Raw genomic sequence first — 18,188 nt, 5'->3', positions numbered from 1 at the left:
CAGATGAAGAGATTATGCAAATTCAAATAGTTAAGTAGTGATGCCACACTCACTATTGCTACTAAACAAACTCATATTTTATCTTCATTACCCTTTCTTAATAACAATAAATAATTTAAAAGAAGTGAGTCGACTGCTAGAACTACTGGTCTTAGAACAAGAAAAAAAAAGAAAAAGACTTACTTCTCAATTGAATCAAAATTCCAATCCGAACTCAAAGACCTGATCAACATATCTTGGAATCTATAGTGTTGAAATAAAAAACAAAAAAGGAATTGGAAAGTAAGAATTGAGGATTCATTCACATGATCAGCTGCATACAAGTTTTGCAACAAGTTCCTCAATATTCTTATCAGAACATCCAACTTCATCCATTGCCTCTTTTGCCAGTTCCTTCCATTTCATCAAATTCCTTCTAATCTTCTTCCATGACTTCCCTTATACAAACCTCAATCTCCTCTCTTGTCACAATTCCTTTCTCATTAATTCTCACCCTAACCCCAAAATGCCACACATCTTCAACAAACTTAGCATTAGTTGTTTGATTCATCCATTGTGGCACCGCCATCATCGCCACCCCCAAGCTTAGTGCTTGGCATTGGCAAGTTTCACCTGCAATGTGTCACAAAACACTGTACTGGTTTGTGAGCTAGAACTTCATGTTGAGGACACTAGCTCACAACCAAACCCTTCTTAGATGTTTCCTCAGAGAAATTTCTCGGAAGTTTTTCAGATTCGGATTACCTCACTGCCCACAAGAAGTAACAATTACTCATCTTGAGCCCCTAGGCCACTTCCTTTAGTTTCTCTTTTTCTATTGCAGAAAAGCTCCCAAATGATACATAGACACATAGCCAATTTCATTAGAGTCTAACCATTTCAAGCAAGAATCAGTGGTTGGTTTGAAGAGGCTGAGGCCATAATTTTTGTCATTCTCCAACCTCTGAATTTACGTAATAGAAATTTACAAATTTCACCAACTCAACAAGTTGGATGCATGTATATATACATATGAATGCATCGAATCTCTGAATTTACCTCATCTTCTAGCTTATCTAAAGTGTTACAAAAAAACCATTTCGCTTCTCCAAGATTCGAGAATTGGTTGATGGTTGGTGGGGAGAGAGTTGTAGATTTAACTCATTTTAGAGTGTGGTTACCCATTTTAAGTGCAGCGGAATAATTACCAAGTAAATTAAAACATTTCCAATTTGAACACATCAAACACAAGTGCGGAAAATAAAGAACATAGCCATATACATGGTTCGACTAAATCCACTTTTAGCCTATGTCCATTGGACCTTGTCTAGATCGAAGCAATCCATTAAGTTAAAAACACATTACAAAATATAGTTCAAAGTTGATTTAAGATACAGTAAAAAGAACTTCATGTTCAACTCTTACACCACACTTTGAATTCTTAATGTGTAGCAACTCCTTGGACCTTCTTCACGAACACACCCGAGAGGAACTTGTGAACCACCAAGCTTCAAGCACTGATGCCACACAGTAGCATCAGCAAAGGAACCACGTTCCAAGAGCCATCAAGACTGTGTTTGATATGGTGAGGTTTTGGCACAAAAATGGAAATGAATCTTAAACCTTAAGAGAAGAAATACTCAAAGAAATTTCAGAGTACAATGAAACAAAATATCAAAATGTTAGATTCATACACGCAAGAAAGGGTATTATATAATGTAGGGTTTCCTGCTCAACACTATAGTGCCATGTCAGCCAACAAGGGACTGACGCATGTTTGTCCAACTAAGGAAAGTATTTCTTGTTTTGGTTTGGACCACAAAACAAATCGAGAAAAAAACGTTATCCCCTAGGACCACTTGAGAATATTATGACACATGTAAAAAGGTCCTAAAAAGTGAGGGACAAAGATAAACAATATCTTTTTCACTTTATCAGATATGCAACTCATGCTGGGTTGCAAATATCTGAAACGAGAGTATAAGCACAGACTGTTGTGCACATACACTCTAAATGAAACAAGCCAAGACACAAGTCTGACAGCCAATGTGCACACAAAACTGTTGTGCACACACAACTCAAAAGTTTGACAAATATGAGTTTTCCACAATGGTTAAGCTTAAAAAAATGGGTTCTTGTCATTTTCATCAATGAAAATCGATGGTAGATTGTTGACTGTTAGTTGTGGCAGAGAAGGTAGTGATATCGTCAACTCTTCCATAGGAACTTTGAACCTCCCCTGGTAAAAATGATAGCAAATGGCATTAACTGCCAAAGTTTGAGGAAAAAACATAGCTCCATCGATGCGTGCCGAGCGCAACCAAAAATTAAATTACTCTACTCACAACTTATAATCGCAGTTTGTATAGGTGGATCCACGGAGACTAGTTAATCAAATTACCCAACTTAATATCACAATTAATTAAAGAAAAAAAGGGGGAAATTTTACTTCGAAAATTAATTGACGCAAGAGTAATTACTAATAACAGGAATTAACTAAAGAGAATTTAATCAAAAACGATTTCGATTCAAGGAAAATTACCCACGGTTGCAAATTGATCACTAACTTCTAATAAATATATTATTCTTTTATTGGATATTTAACCAAAGATTATCAAGAAGCCAGGCAATCTTTACCTTCCCTAAGTTTGTTAATCTGAGCCTAGCACACAAATTCATTCTTATCAATATACCACTTGGTATTAAGCAATCCTTATGAATTTACTGATAGAATTAGGAATTAGGAAGTAGTTAAAGATGAATAACAATTGAACAAGCGTCAGATTATTTAATTCATTCCATATTTCTTTTAAGCAATCAACAAAAGCTTGACTCACAATTGTTTTGTTTAATTACTACTCTAACTGAATAGTATAACAATTACGGATTACAAATTTAGTTTAGCAATCAATCAATTAACAAACCTCTTTAATCAATTAAATCATGCAACCATTAATAAATAAAACAAAGAAACACAAATATATGAATAGAAGAATAATTCAAATTAAGAACAAAGTCTCGCAATTATGCTAACCGGATTGGAGTTTTCTTGAATCGAACTAAAGAATTTAGCTAGACAGGATGAGATGCAAAGCACGAATAAAAAAATAAAAATAAAATTGCGTTCTGTCTCCAGCCTCTAAAACCCTAGCAGCCTAAAAGTTCTATTTATATCCCAAAGAAAAGTATATAAACTGCCCTTTAAAAGCCAACTCCTAAAATTAAGGCAATCAACTAAACCCTTTAGGAAAACATGATTCTCTCTCTCTTCAAGGCTGCCTTATTTCGTGCTAGTGAAGTTCCAGCTAAGACACACGAATTTCCAGCCTCCAGACTTGTATTGAGCTCTCTCTTGAAATTGGACCAAGTCTTTATACAAGCCATACAAAAATAATCCAAATCAGCTAAGGATTAAAGCTTCTAGGCAAAAGCCGTAACTTCCAGGCCAGTTTTGGATAGGACAACGAACATTCTAGACTTCGACCCCTTCATAAGAATTGTAGTACAGGATTTGTAATTTAATTTGGGCATTTTAATGGCCTCATTTGGATTTTGGAAGCTCGAGTGGTGGGACAGAAATCCTACTCCCAATTTGGATTCGAATTCAGTTTTCAGCTCTGAATTTACACCAACAATTGGAGGCCCAAACAAAGTCGTCTCTAGACGTGCCATCCCAACTTGGAAAGGTTAAGATATCTACTTTAACTTCATAGAAGGTCCAAAAACCGAACTGTAACTCCAAGTCCATCAAGAATCTGCAAACAGCCCAAAACATCCAAAAGTAAAAATGTTGGAAACTTATGATTTTAAGTATATTTTACTAACTCTTACCTACAAATGCTTTATACATAAAAATCATCACAAATAAGCACCATAAGATATTAAACATGCCAAATAAACTAAATGCAAGGATAATAAAAATATAAAATTATAAGTCTATCATCCATCGATGCCAAATCTTCAAGCTGCGTCTAGAGCCCATGGTGTGAGATGACCATAAACGAGAAACTTAGGTGGGTATTTAGAATGAAGCTGTTTCTCAATGAGCTTAGCTAAGGTTTCCAAAACAAAGATCTTGTAACTCTCAAAGAAAACTTGTTGGCTTTTTACCTTCTTCCAACGCGTCAGAAATGAGCTCAACGGTGATCAAGCTTTCTTGGATTTGAATGAAGTTTGTGGTTGATGAATTGGTTTAAATTAGCGTCACCTTAAGACCCTTTGAAGCAAAGTTTTGTAGAATTGAAGAAGTGGGTTCAAGTGACTTTGTGAAGGGAAACTAAAGCATAAATTATGAGTTCCATTTCTTGCTCTTGGCTCTTGGCTCTTGGCTTTCCATTTTCTTCGCTCTAAAGCCCAAACTAATGGAGCTAACTTTTTATAAGCTTACTTTTGCAGGAATTACATTCACATCACATCCCCCAACTTTCACTATCGTTGAACTCCCATATACTCCAAACACCGTTGAAAGATATAAAAGCATTCTAGTTTTGGGGGTGTCATTGTCTTTTTTGTGAAGTCTTTGCAGAGTTGATGATTGGGTTTGGGATAGGATCTATTTATATGAGGAATAGAGATCTCCAAGAACAAGAGATAGAGAGATTAATTGAAAATATTCTTCATTGATAAACACAATCTAGATTTAGGCTATTATATAGCCTTACACTTGACTCCAAATTACTCTCAAAAAGACTTTAATTGCCTAATTCAAATCTAATAAGATATTCTATCATAATTATAAAAGAATAATAAGATAATCCTAATAAGATAATAGCATAATTATAAAAGACTTAACATAATTATAAAAGACAATAATAAAAGACTTAACATAATTATCCTAATTCTAAAATAATCCTAACATTGCTTTCCCCTTCGGCTTAACCTTGTCCTCAAGGTTGCAAGGTACAACACCATCAATATCAGTTATCCCGATTCATCCTCGTGTTCATCATCCTCCTCCTCCATCAGCAAGAGAAGGAACTTGGCCTTGTAGTGATGCCTAGGTTGAAAGGGCTCATCACAATTATAGCACAAACCTTTGTTGCGCCGTTCTTGCATCTGTGCCGTCGTGAGTCAGTTAACAAGCAAGGAATCTGATTGGTTTGGAGTTGGCAAAAGGGCTTGATGTGCTGAAGGAACATTAGGAGTTGATTTACTAGGATCGCAAGATTGGGGGCCGGTAGATTGCAAGTATAGGTGTAGATCCTATAGCTTGTCTTCCTGCAAGTGAGCAAGACTCATGGCATGGTTGAGGGTGCGAGGGCAGAAGGACTGCACCTCCCTTTGGATTTCTAGTTTAAGCCCTGATACAAAGCAACTTAGATGGGACATACCTGAAAGGCCAGAAACTTGATTAGAGAGTTCCTCAAATTTTGTTTGATAAACGAATACAGAACCTACTTGAGTAAGTTTTGCCAACTGCCCTTGGTAATCCACAAATTCTGAAGGCCTAAAACAAATATCTAAATCTTGTAGGAAAGAATGTCAGAAACGAATCTACCTATTGGAATGCATCCAACGAAACCAAGAGAGAGATGGCCTATCCATGTGGAAGGAAGAGATCGTTAATCGTTGCTCGGTAGGGATATTATGGTAATCAAAGAATTGCTTGACTTTAAACCTCCAGCCATGGGGATCTGTGCCATCAAAACAAGGGACTTCTAAATGGAAATATTTGGGAAAAGAACTCCCGGAAGTCGATCCACGTCACCCAGTCAAATATGAAGATGATTCACCGAAATGTTGGTTTTGCTGGCAGGTTTGATTGAACATGTTGTTTAGAGCTGAAATCTGCAAAGTAACATCTTGAAAACCACTTGTCAAAACTTCCAATTTCTCTGTTAAAGAAGTGAGAGCCTTTGCTTGGGCAAATTGTAGGGCCTTAATTTTAGCAAGCTACTCATCCAAAAGACACAAGCGAGTGCCTTCAGCCATAATTAGGGAACAAGAGCACCAATGATAGGGTTTGGGATAGGATCTGTTTATATTAGGAATAAAAACCTCTAAGAACAAGAGATAGAGAGATTAATTGACAAAATTATTCATTGATAACTACAATCTAGATTTAGGCTATTATATAGCCTTACACTTGACTCCAAGTGACTCCCAAAAGGACTCTAATTGTCTAATTCAAATCTAATAAGATATTCTATCATAATTATAAAAGAATAATAAAATAATCATAATTCTATCCTAATAAGATAATAGCATAATTATAAAAGACTTAACATAATAATCCTAATTCTAAAATAATCCTAACAGTTGATTACTAATCTAAGGTTATTAATGTAATTTCTCTTAAGAAATAATGAAAGAAATGATGTAATACCCCAAAAAAGCATGTAATAATGCTAGGTCCGCAACCCAATCTCACAACCCTTGTAACAACTGCTGTAAACTAGTACAATGCATACATAATAATAATAGAAAATGGGCCCAAAACTTTCTTTTTATTATAAGTACTAAGTCTTTTATACACAAAGAGCATTATTTACAAAATGCCATTTAAAAAGACAAAACAAGGGAAACAGTGTAGCTATTGCTCCTCGCTTGCCGACGCCCCTCCGACTGCATTATCACCTAGATCCTGCATCCACAAAGGAAAATAACGGGGTGAGCACAAAATAATGCTCAGTAAGTAAACCCTCTATCTATCTATCCCCGTAAGTATTTCTCTTAATTCTTTCCTCACACTTTCTTTCTATTGTTTTCTACTAGACGTCATGGCCTCATCTTACCGGAGGTACGGCCGGATGATGTTCACACAGCGCCATCACACTCTTCATGACTGTCGAGTGGAGTTCACACATCACCAACCTGCTCTTAATGACTACCGAGTGGGGATCACAAAGCACCTATCCGGTTTCCATAACTATCGGGTGGAGATCACAAAGCACCTATCCGTTTCTCATGACTTTCGGGTGATGATCACAAAGCATCAACCCGTTTCTAATAACTATCGGGTGACGATCACAAAGCATCAACCCGTTTCTAATAACTATAGGGTGACGATCACAAAGCATCAACCCGTTTCTAATACTCTTCTCATAGCACTTCTCATTCTCTCTACCCATAGAGTAGTTGCATTCACAAAGTTCTCTACTCATAGAGCAAGTGCCTACACAAAGTTTTCTACTCTTTCTTAAGTCATTTCTCAATGCACAATTAATGCATATGGATGGTTAATCTCCACTAATACACTTATGAAATGCCAACATGCAATGTTGCAAGAATTAAGGTTTACTACTCATACTCAAACCTCCATTAGGCATTTCATCAAACAACTCAAGTGCATGATAAAACTCTACTATAACAATGATTCTATGTCTTTCTCTAACCATCCAAAATGGGAGAAAACTCTCTCACATAGCCATAATTCCTGTCAAAGAATAACACTTCAAAAAAGGATTTCTCAATATCCTTCAATTCCATCTCAAACTACCTTTCCAACCCACATCTCATTTCTCATAATTGAAAAGTATGAACAATCACAAAGCAATAATAATCTCCATTTGAGACTCAATAACATAGCATATAACATGTATACAACATACATACATAATTGCTATTAAAACCCTAATCAAGAAAATTCTCATATCTCCACTTGGGTTGAGATTTACTTATCTTGGTATGGAGAGATCTCATTAGCACTTCCTTTCTCTTGGTTTGCTTGATTTTTCTCTACCCTTAAACAATTCAACCAAAGGCCCTCAATATACAAATACACTCAAATTTCACAAAACTTCACATCCAAAGCAAGAATCCTTACCTTAGGATGCCTTAGATTGCTTTCCTACCCCAAATCACTCCAAAAGTCCTCTTAAAAACCTTGAACAAATGAAAGAGAAATTGAGAGGAAGTAAGAAGGGAGAGTGGCGATAGAGAAGAAGAATGAAGGGTTTGCAATGACTTAATTCCTTTTAACACACTTTATGCACAAGCCTTCCCATTTTGCCCTTACTCTTCCTTAGGAACTCTATCTATATCCTTTGATTCATTACAAACACACCCCCATACTAACATATTCTCCATGAAAAATCCTTTCAATTTACTCCCCACTTTTCCTACTAATTAGGGGTAGAATGGTCAAATTGCCCCTAGAGAAGAAAATATCTAAAACTTAGCAAACAATTTGGTCGGCACGTCGCCGTAGCGAGGAAGCTTCTGTCGCCACGGCGAAACTGTCTAGCAGCTTCCCCGTGGCTTCAACACCACTTTGCCGCGACGAAGATTCTTCTTCGCCTCGGCGAAGCTTGGAACACAAAACTACCTTTATTTTAACCAATTTCAAGGCAAATGTTCAACATAACACTCAATCAAAGGTCAACCAAACAATAATACTAATAAGCCAACTCAAATAAGAGCAAAGGAAGAAACATTAGCTACGTACCTCAAGTGGGGCGTTACAACCCTCAACATGACAACTTGTCATTGGTTAGCACACAAATAGGCAGGCAAGACCCATACAAGTCGGCAGGACCTATTTTGCGAGCTGACCATTGACGAGCTACCACGCCGGAGTTTGTGAGATTGGGTTATGGACCTAGCATTACTTAAAAGCATGTCACATGACAATCATACGTTAATAAGATAAAGAATAAATAATTGATTGAGGGACCATTGCCCCCATTATATAGCATGGTCTAAAAGTCACACTGGTACTTTAATGTCGGTCACCAAATCCATAAGACCTAAAGCCTTATAATTGATGATTACTAACCATATTAGTTAGCTCTCATGTTCAAATTTTTAAAAATACCATTCAAATTGTTATTACGAGAGTAAACTACATGTTCCCACTCAAGGTTTAGTGAAATGGAAGTTCCCACCCTTGGTTTCATAAATTTCAGATTCCCACCTTTAAATTTTAACTTTCAACTATAGCGAGGGTCACGTTAGTACACTAATGTGCCCTGTGCTCCTTTGGCTGAAAGTGGGCTCATGTTAGCAAGAATCGACTCACATTAGCATCCCCCCAACCGCCAGTTTTTGGCATTTTTCGACCTATCCCAAACTCCAAAATAATTTCTAAGACCACCGTTGGACTCCCCATAACCTCCTTTACAAAACCCATAACCCCACTTGCCATCATCACTCACTTTTCTGGCCACTTCCACACTTGCCATGTTGCAATTTTGGGTATCTTCTCTATCATTTTCTATTCAATCAGAGAGCAACCACCATCATTGAACTACACCAATAGACTCTCCTTGTGTTGAAGTTTGTGTGATTATGTTTTTTGGCCGTTTCTAACTTCCCGTTTGCTAGAAATCGAAGCCTGAAGTCTCGCCCACTATTGCTCGATAAAAGGCCCAAGTTAGTTTTCCAGATTCCCACCCTTAGTTGAACAATCACTGACGGTGTTTAATTAAGGGTAAGAATCTGGAATAAATGAAACCAGGGGTGGGAACTTGCCATTTCGATAAACCTTGGGTGGGAACATGTCGTTTACTCTTATTACGATGCTATAATTAATTAAAGTGCTATTATAATAAATTCTTATAAGATATATTATTAGATAGGGCATAGTTTTTTTAACTCTTTAATAGGAGGATCCAAACTACAAATTGTTCAAATAACAATGATTTGTTATTAATTTTAATGGAAAATAATAAAAAAACTTACATACCTTCAACCTGTTTTCTTACTAAATTTAGTTTATAAAAATTTAACCACTAGTCTTATGGTAGGATGTAAAAACTTTAGCCATCTCGGTGGGTTACTCCTGTATGACCTTGTGTCGAGTCCCACAAAGTCGTCACCTACTACATTTGTGTCTTACCTGACCCATTGAGTTTGTGGGGTATTTAATGTACCCCGACAGAGATTAGTTGAGAGGACACCCTAGTTATAAAAATAATAATAATAAAATTTAAAAGACATATGTCAATTCACATTTGTGTCTTACGTACTTGACTCATTCGATTTGTAGAGTGTGCAATGAATCCTAGGGATGGGAATTAATGGAGGGGACACCTAGTTATCGAAATAATAATAATAATAACAACAATAATAATAATACTAAAATTCATAATGGTAAGTCAATACCCCGTTAACCAAAATATGAAGAAAGGACAAACTATGAAGGTCCTTATTGTAATTTCCTGATATTGTATAAACTCACAGCTCTTAAACTGTTTCGTTTTTGGTTTTGCTTAGTTTCCCCTTTGTATAAAACACTCATTGTATTTTCTATTGTTCAGTAACAAAGAGACCAGTTCACGATTTTCAGATCTGTTTCCAGTTTCTGTTTTCGTCAGTTTCATTTTCTTTTTTCATCTGTTTCACTAGGTATCAGAGCCGACGACAAGCGTCAATGGCTACGATTCCTCCTGATAATCAAACTAAAAACATGGAGAAAAGTCTTCATTGCTCAGCTTATCCTCAGGTCTCAATTTTTCTGTCAAATCCGCAGATCGACAGCCCCAAATTGACAAGAGATAGCTATACAAACAATTATAGGTTCTAGCATTCTCAGGTTCTGTTCGTGGCAGGAGCACATGAGCTTGAAGAACATTTGACAGGTTCAATTCCATGTCCTCCACCGTTTATTCTTACTGATCCTAAATGTTCAATTGAGCTAAATGATAGAACATCAGCTGAAAACCTAGCTAAAGAAACAATAAATCCAACTTATGTAGCTTGGAAAAGAACTGATAAACTTCTTGTCACTTGGCTTTTTGTTTGATGCTGTGGTTGTTAACCTAATTTCCAGAATCGAATCCAAAATTGATTCTATCACTTTACAGGAAGCTCAGTTTCTACTTCAGAAATATGAAATAAGGCTTGAAAAATTTTAACTCTATAGATATTCATGGGGGCTCAGTTAACATAGCTTCCCTCGACAATGCACAAAGTCAGTCTTCTCTGACCATTACAAACAAGATGCCTACAACACTAGTTGGGTTGTCTAATATGTCTACAACATCTGATGTTGTAACTAATGTGTCACTACTGGGAACTCAGTTTTCTGCTTAGTTTTACCCTATGCATGCTGGTTTAGTTTATCAAGGCCATCAGATTCATTCATTAGACACTGGTTCTATATATGGGCATCCTATTTCTTATCAGTTCAGGCCTTCAGGATACAACTCTGGTGGTAGAGGCAGAGGAAGATCTAATGGTCGAGGGAGGCCAATCTGTCAAGTTTGTAATAAGATTGGTCATACGGCCATACAATGCTATCATCGCTACAACTCTTCTTACAATGGGACTCCACCACAATTTGGAATTTCTCCTCAGTTTGGCGTATCTAATCCTGTTAATTCTGGATACAACAGTCATCCAACTTCACAGCAGTCCCATTTTATTCAACAGTAGCAACTTCCTATTACTACTAATAATTCCTATGGTACACAGCTATAGCCTAGATATATTCCTTATGAATCACAGACTCAACCAGCCAATGCTACTGATTTTCAGGTTCAACAGCATTATAATGACTCCCAAAAAAGGCCTCCTTTTACTCATACTCAGCAAGGGTTCTATGTTCCCAGCCAACAGTCCCAAAATCTACCTCATACACCAAACCAAGCTTACTTTGTGTCTAATCATGTTCCATCTCCCATTCAGTCTTGTAATGCACAAGTCACACCTAATTTCAATGCTCCTGTTGATCCAGCCTGGTACATGGATTCTGGAGCCACTGACCATGTAACCTCTAATCTCAATCAGTTAACTGTCAGTAGAAATTATGATGGAGTTGAGCAACTACAAGTTGGCAACGGTGAGTCCTTACATATTACCCATATTGGTTCTACTTTCCTGCCAAATACCTTACATTCTAAACGTTTACATCTAAAAAATATATTGTGTGCTCCTAGGATCACTAAAAATCTTCTTAGCATATCTAAGTTCACTCAAGATAACCATGTTACTGTTGAATTTGAATTTAATTGTTGTGTTGTTAAGGACAAGGTTACCAGGGCAACACTACTATAGGGAGGACTTAAGGCTGGCTTATATCAGTTGCATATTCCATCTAGATTTCTTTCCTCTCATTCACCCGCTATGTCTGACAATTCTGGTCCTTGTTTTCCTCAGTCATTTGTTACATCTGTTAATCAGTCTAGTGATAATAAATGTACTGAAAAAGATATGGATTACTCTTGTTATATTAGAAATAAGATAGCAGGTTCTGAAGTTCATTCTGATGATTATAATACTAACTTGCATGCTTGTAATTCTTTTCCTGTTAATAAAACACAAAACTTGAATGATTCTGCTTCTTTAATTGCTTCCACTGTTTTGCATAATCTTGGTGATGACTTCTCTGCTACTGCATTGCATACTTATAGTATTGATACTTTTCCTATCTCATCACAGTTAGACATCAAAGCAATCTCTAAAGACAACACTAACCTATCACATAGTACACCTACTGCTTTTCATGTGAATAATACCAAAACACATATGTTTTCTCTTTGGCATAATAGGCTAGGACATCCTCACTCAGATGTGTTACACAATATTCTGTCATCTATGGATAAACAACCTTCAGGCTCAGTTTCTGCCTTGCCTTTTTGTGATGCTTGTAGATTAGGTAAGTTGCATAAAAATCACTTTCCTTTGTCTCAATCTAGAGCTACACACCCACTTGAGTTAGTGCATAGTGATGTATAGGGACCAACCCTACTAACCCCGCTAGAAGGGTTCAAATACTATGTCCACTTTATTGATGATTACATCCGTTTTACTTGGCTGTTTCCCTTTGTATAAAACACTCACTGTATGTTCTACTATTCAGTAACAAAGAGATCAGTTCATGATTTTCAGATCTGTTTCCAGTTTCTGTTTTCGTCAGTTTCATTCTCTTTTTTCATCTGTTTCACTTACCCATGCTAGTATAGATTTTCTCACACCTTGGGAAATAAAATCTCACTACATATATAAAACTTTTGCAACAAACTCTTGTATGTTCTTATCAGTACTTCCACCTTCATCAACTGCCTCTTTCGCCAAGTCCTTCCATTTCGTTGAATTCCTCTTAATCTTCTTCCCTCTTTCTCCTTCCATGACTTCCCTTATGCAAACCTTAATCTCCTCTCTTTTCACAATCCCTTCTCCATTCCCTCTCGCCCTCATCCCAACCCCCCACACATGCTTAATAAACTTGGCGTTCGTTGGCTGATCCGTCCATTGCGGCATTGCCACCATCGACAGCCCCGCGCTTAACGCCTCAAACGTCGAGTTCCACTCGCAATGTGTCATGAAACACCCCACTGACTCGTGAGCTAGAACTTCTAGCTGAGAGCACTAGCTCACCACCAAACCCTTCTCGGATGTTTCCTCCGAGAAATTTTTTGGAAGCTTTTCAGATTCGGATTCCCTTACTACCCATAAGAAGAAGATGTTGCTGTTCTTTAGTCCCCATGCGATTTCTTCCATTTGTTTTTTTCCAAGGGCTGCCAAGCTTCCGAATGAAACGCAAATGACTGAGGCTGGTTGCTTTGAGTGAAGCCATTTCAGGTAGGTTTCGGTTTTTTGTTTGAAGAGGTTGAGGCCATAATCTTTGTTGTTCTTCAACTGGTTGTCTAAGTACTTTGATGGTATGGTTGGTCCGATTGCCTTGACTGGAAGTTGAGTTGCCATCCAGGTGATTGCCTGTTAGAAAGTTAGCCAATCCGAACTCATCTTCAAAGCAACATGAAGGGAGTGCAAAAATCAATTAAAAAAAAAAAAAAAGATGAATTCATTTATGAATCCGTTTTATGTTTTCTAAAAGAATTGAAATTGATTGAAAAATGTGAATTAAAGTATTAAAAATGATTGAAAAATATGAAAAATGAAAACATAACTATTTAAAAATGATAAATGGGTTTAGGTAGAATTCAAACTCTATGATATATATACGAGCTCCAGGGCAAAAGGAGCTCAATCATATATATACACTATAATAGTATCAAATTAATGATATAGGACGAATACAATCTCTAATAAAAAATATAAAAAGAAGAAAAAAATATAGAATTATAATATTTGCATGTCTTATATGATTCTTTCAAATTAACACTTATTTTATTCGTCTTGAAGAACTTGTCTTTGATATGGTAGGGTTGATTTCCATATGCAATTTTGTGATATAACCTTGATTTGAAAATGAAGTTTTTGTTTTGTGAAAGTGGAGGGAGAAGATAAAAGAAAAAAAAAAAAAATTGAATTTTATATGAGAAATCTTCTCTCTTAGCTCTTATAAATTCTCTATTTTGTGAAAATAAAAATGAAAGATTCATATACGAACACTGATCCCATACTTACCTCCTCTTCCAGCTTATCAAAACTGTTAAAGAATAGCCAGTTTACTTCTTCAATAATGGAGAATTGATTGAGGAACAGGTCTATCAAAGACGGGTAAGTGCCACTTCCATTAAGAAACGATGGTAGCTCATTGATCTTGAGCGGTGGCAAAGAAGGCAGCAACACCATAGCTTGATCGTCAAAAGCATTAACTTTGCTTTTCTCTCGATAAAACTGATAATACATGGTATTACAAGAGCAAGATTGAGTGAAAACTGGAGCTCCATCGATACCGAATCTCTTCGTGATGTCTAGTGCCCACGGTATAATCGAGTCATAAACGAGAAATTTAGGCGGGTAGTTAGAACTCATTTGATTCTCGATGAACGCAGCGAGACTCGGTGCAACAACAGTCTTGTAATGCTCTAAATAATCTTGAGTTTCATCTCTTTCACACTCTTTGGAAGTATTAGGAATGTCCCTGAGGTCGACATCGAGGACCTCAACATCGACGGGGCTGCAGGATTGAGTTTTGATGAGCTTACTGCTGGCTGAAATGGTGGAGACTAGAGTCACCTTGAAGCCTTTTGAGGCCAAACGTTTGCAAAATTGAAGAATAGGGTTCAAGTGACCTTGAACAGCAAAACTATAACACAAAATATGAGCTTCACTCTTCACATTTTCCTCTGAATTTCTTTCCTCTTTGATGATCTCTCTTTCTTCTTGCTTGGTCCACAACAGCACAAAAGCAATAAGATTTGTTCTTATGAACTAAAAAAACAAAGAAGAGGTAATGCCAAAATGATGTGTTGAAAGGTGGTTTTCTTGCCCTTCATGATGGTAATTGATCAAAGCAAAATTCCAAAGAGGCTTCACGTGCTTGTAGAAGATAAGAGAATACTGAATGTTGAATGAAAATCTGGTCAGAGTAGCCGCCTATATTATTAATATAAAATGTCGAGCTTCTAACTACTAAGTTGAGCTCTTAACTGAGATAACAACTTAATATGATATCAGAATATACTATTTTTTTTGGATAAAGGGTATTTTTTGAATAAGGGCAATTTTATAAAAGAATAAAGTAGGAGAGACCCTAGTGAACTCAACACCAAAAAGACAAAAAAAGCTGCTCGGAAAAACAATCCTACCTGAAACAACAAGCTACCCACAAAGCAAAAAGACCAGCAAAAAACCCTTTGAAGATCAGGAAAAAACCCCAAAGGGTTGGCCTGACAGTTAAAGAGGTTTGCTCTCTTCTTTGAGTTCTTGGGTTCAAACCTTAGGGTCACCTATCACAATAACATTGTGACTTACTTGATCTGTTAGGTTTGTAGAGTGTTTAATAAGCCTCGGAGATTAGTTAAGGTGCGTGCAAACTGGTTCGGACACCCCCTCCCCCCAAAAAAAAGACCAGCAAAACAAAAAGCAGCAGGTCATATGCAGCCAACAAAAATCCTGTTAAAAAAAAAAAACTTAAATATAAAATGTTAAACCGTCATTAATTTAAGCTTTTAGGTGAATTAACAAATTTATGTCAGAATGATTCTACAATATTCTTAGCTTATTCTTAATTAATTATTTTTGCTAGTGGAATTGTCTAATTAATTAGGTGCACCCACTCTTGACTGATTAGAGCAGCATAAATTGTCTGTGACTTAGTTGTTATATATATTATTTGATTTACTTGTTGATTTGAACCTCTTTGATTAAAATAGATGATCAAGATCCTAGTCTTTACAGTATCTTATATCAATTGTGTAGGGGATTGGTTAACACACTTCGATGTTTAAGTACCCATTTTAAAGACGCAATGGAATGATTTACCAAGTTGTGTTAATACAATCAGGTTTACAACAAATCAATAATAATCAAGTAGTAAATGTAAAGCACACCAGCATATACATGATTTGACTAAATCCACTTTTAGCTTACATCCATGGGACCTCGTCCAGATCGAAGCAAATCCACTAATCAACAAACATTACAAGATATAGTTTAAAGCTGATCTAAGATACAATAAAAAAACCCATTGTTCAACTTTACACTTAGTATCACACTCTGAATCTCTAATGTCTTGTTGCACCAAGGATATCTTCACACCAGGTTCACTCCTAGAAAACGCTTAAGCTCCACCCAAGCTTCAGTTGCTGAAGACATGTTCCAGCATCAGCAAAGGAACCACGTTCTAGCTGCCATCCAACAATGAAGATAAACAAGAAAGTTTCTAGCACAAACCCATATAAAAGAACCTAACCAAGAACAACTCTCTGAAAAGTTCAGAGCACCAACAAAATATTTATTCAAGTTCAAATGGAAAAACAAACAAGGAAGAGGATGAACTTCCTTTTAGCTCAACAAAGATGAAGGATGATAAGTGTTTAGCACAAAAACATATGGGGAACCTTTAAGGAAAAAACTCTCTGAAAGTTTCAGAGTACAAGGCAAAAACAAACATAAAGGTTAGTTCACAAATGAGCAAGAATGAAGAAGATATACCCCAATTTCGTGCTCCCCAAGTCTTGCCAAGTCAGCAAACAAGGGTTGGCATATGTTGGTCTAAAAATGGAAAAGATTTCATCTATCTTTTGGGACCATAACCAAACTTTTGGGGCCACAATCAAAAAGGGAAAAAGTCTAATTTTCCCTGAACCACTAAAGGATATTGGGACACTTGTAAGTGGTCCAATTGACAGTACAAATGATGCAAAGAAAATATCTTAGCTATTGAATAAAAAATGCAACTTGTGCAAAGTGAGTCAGACTTGCGATGTTAGCATAGAAGAAGAGTGTGTGCACACATACAGTAAAATGAGAGATGAAATGTAACATGCATATGTCTGACTTCAGTGTGCACACACAGAGCAGCTGTGTACACAGACAACATAAGTTTGACAAAAATATCAACAAATTGGTAATTTATCTTTAAACTAAATTAATGGTTATTGATAATGGATTATACTCATAAATTTATGAACTAGTTTTAGCTCATGTACTTGTGGCAAGATTTAAGTTGGATTAGATTCATAAATTAATGGTTGTTATTGATAATGATGTTCCCGATTCCTAAATAAAACAAACTTGATTTGGTCTATAAAGAGAATCCAATTTAATACATCTTGAGAGTCATTTTTTTTCTTTGGAGAAGAAAAGAAACCAAAAGTTAATGAGAAAAAAAGGTTGGTAATTGATTGGCTTAAGGGAAAAACACAATAAAGATCAAAAACAAAATTTAATTATTATAACTTTGATTTATTGGCTTGTTTTGTCCATCTTTTCTTTCTATGATCAACAATTACACCTTCTTGACATCATTGCTTAGCAAAAAAGGGAGAAAATTAACCAATATTAAAGACAACAATTAATGAAAGTCATGACATGGGCCACATGAAAAGTTATAGTGTCTAATGAGATGTCTTCACACTTGAAGGTATGAGACTAATTTGTGATCGTGGCTTTGGTGAATACCTATGGGCACAAGCTGCTTCCAACGATATTTAAACCCTTAACATTGTAGGTAAAGTTCACCTATTAGGAGTCCAGTTACCAGTTGAACTACAACTCATGATTATTTCGCTTAGTCATTTAGTTGATACTTAATATGTTGGATAATTTTGTATGCATATAGGCTGCAACTTAGAATTAGGTCAAGAATGTGAATGATAGCTAATCCTCTGTTCCATCAATTTGGTATGATTCAGTCATAATTATTTATTTCTTGAGTAATACAAAGAATGTGAATGATAGTTAATAAAAAAGAATATATTAAGAAAAATATAGATTTAATTATATTATTTGTTATAAAATACTTGAAATGTTAAGATAGATGAAGAGATTATGCAAATCCAAATAGTTAAGATGCTATAGAATCATTCATATTAAAAAATACTTAGAAATTGGGAGTAACCTTAAAAGAGCAAGGGTTAGTCACTCACTATTGCTATAAAACAAGCTCATATTTTATCTTCATTATTTTTCCT

General features: G+C 36.1%; 2 pseudogenes; both read right to left on the bottom strand.

Moving 5' to 3' along the window:
- Positions 1-309: 309 nt before the first annotated feature.
- On the bottom strand, positions 310-9,064 carry LOC116122966 (annotated as a pseudogene).
- A 3,750-nt stretch (positions 9,065-12,814) lies between these two features.
- Positions 12,815-16,368, bottom strand: LOC116122965 (annotated as a pseudogene).
- Positions 16,369-18,188: the final 1,820 nt, after the last annotated feature.

The sequence above is a fragment of the Pistacia vera genome, unplaced genomic scaffold, assembly GCF_008641045.1.
Source record: "Pistacia vera cultivar Batoury unplaced genomic scaffold, PisVer_v2 Contig139, whole genome shotgun sequence".
Classification (NCBI taxonomy): Eukaryota; Viridiplantae; Streptophyta; class Magnoliopsida; order Sapindales; family Anacardiaceae; genus Pistacia; species Pistacia vera.
The sequence above is the reverse complement of the archived record's forward strand: the minus strand, read 5'-3'. Positions and strand labels throughout refer to the sequence as shown.